Source organism: Poecilia reticulata, linkage group LG12, assembly GCF_000633615.1.
Source record: "Poecilia reticulata strain Guanapo linkage group LG12, Guppy_female_1.0+MT, whole genome shotgun sequence".
In the NCBI taxonomy this organism is placed as follows: domain Eukaryota; kingdom Metazoa; phylum Chordata; class Actinopteri; order Cyprinodontiformes; family Poeciliidae; genus Poecilia; species Poecilia reticulata.
Window position 1 is genome coordinate 26,378,887 of NC_024342.1, and position 1,706 is coordinate 26,380,592.

At 46.1% G+C, this 1,706-nt stretch overlaps 1 protein-coding gene across 2 annotated transcripts in view; it reads left to right on the plus strand.

The window, feature by feature from the left end:
- Positions 1 to 915: 915 nt before the first annotated feature.
- The window catches only part of ier5l (immediate early response 5-like), a 6,364-nt gene continuing 5,573 nt past the window's right edge, over positions 916 to 1,706 (plus strand). For both annotated transcript variants that reach the window (XM_017307698.1, XM_017307699.1), the window contains exon 1: positions 916 to 1,477. The gene's annotated coding sequence lies outside the window, so the exon portion shown is untranslated. The remainder of the gene's footprint in view (positions 1,478 to 1,706) is intronic.

The following is a 1,706-nucleotide window of genomic DNA, read 5'->3' on the forward strand; positions in this document are numbered from 1 at the left end:
TTCTGTTGGTTCTGTTTGGTTCGGTTTGGTTCTGTTCAGGGTTCTGTTCGGTTCGGTTCTGTTTGGTTCTGTTCGGTTCTGTTCTGTTCTGTTTGGTTCTGTTGGTTCTGTTCAGGGTTCTGTTTGGTTCTGTTCGGTTCTGTTCGGTTCTGTTCTGTCCTGTCGGGTCTCTAACGTCCTCACTGTCATCACCATGGCAACCTCATTCGGATCACCTCCTTCCGTCTCCCGCTGAATCTTCTTCTCTCCATCGCCCCCCGTTGGCGCGGCAGGTGAACTGCAGGGTTTCCCACAAAACATCCTTCACAAAATGTCTGCGGTTCTTCGTTTTACTGCGGGTTAACCTTTGACCCTGAGCAGGAAGTGGATGGGCGGGGCTTAGAATACAGCAACCAATCAGGAGGAGGACAGCCTCCACAGAAGAAACTTTAAATTTGGTTTTCAGTAACATTAATATTAAAATGCAGATTCTGAACATTTATACTTTTTACTGTCAGTTAATGTTTAAGGTAATAATTCACATGAATAATTAACATTTAATATAATTCGTGTTTTGTATATTAAACTTCACACAGTTTGACTTTATTTATGGTGATAAATTAAATAAAACAGTCTGAGGAGCTACGCGCTAACTGAACCTGCTACTGGTCTCCATACAGCAGCTTGACCTTATGACCCCTGCAGTTTTCTCTGGGGTCGCTGTTGGTGTGAGCCTCAGCGCCGACCTACTGAGGGGTGTACTTAGTTTCTACAGCAGCAGGACGTTCGGGTCCAACGTTCTGCTCTTCATCATGTGAGGATGAGCAGCAGCTGCATCTAAATGAGAAATTAGCTGCTTCTCAACAACAACAGCCTCTGCTGCTGCTGAAAACCGGCTTTTCTTCCTCTCTGCTCTCCACCACACACACACACACACACACACACACACACACACACACACACACACACACACACACACACACACACACCAGCCTCCTCCTCCCTCTCCCCTTTGCTGCTTCTATAATTCAGATTCTGTCATGCTTGTTCCAGACTGCTGGCTCCAGCCCCCCACCGCCTCCCTCCTCTTCCTCCTCTTCCTCCTCTTCCTCCTCCTCTTTCTCTCCTGGAGAAAAAAAAGAGAAAAGCTTTGGAGAGAAAGAAAAAAAGCTCTTTGAGGGACAAAGCTGACAGAACCGCACACAGACAAACACAGCGAGAGAAAACTAAACGGAAAATGTTGAAGCTCTCTCTCTCTTTTTCTCTCTGTCTCTCTCTCTCTCTCTCTCTTTTTCTCTCTCTCTCTTTTTCTCTCTGTCTCTCTCTCTCTCTCTCTCTTTTTCTCTCTCTCTCTTTTTCTCTCTGTCTCTCTCTCTCCATTCCTCCTACTCATCAGATTCTGAATTTTATTCCTGCTTTTCTGGACCGATTTAACAAACAGGAACTACGTTTCCCATGATGCTGCTGGGCTGTTAACGCTGACCTCTGACCTCTGGAGGTGAATCAGATGAACGTTGTGACTTTAGTCCGTTTCATTCAGCAGCTTTAAAATCTTGAACTGTAACAGATGCAGTGCTTCAGTCTGCAGGCAGGGGGCAGCAGAGAGCGCAGGTGTTGCTCAGAGTCACCTGGACTCGGAAAGGCTGTTAGCATCAGAGCTAACATGTTAGCATCAGAGCTAACATGTTAGCATCAGAGCTAGCATCAGAGCTAACATGTTAGCATCA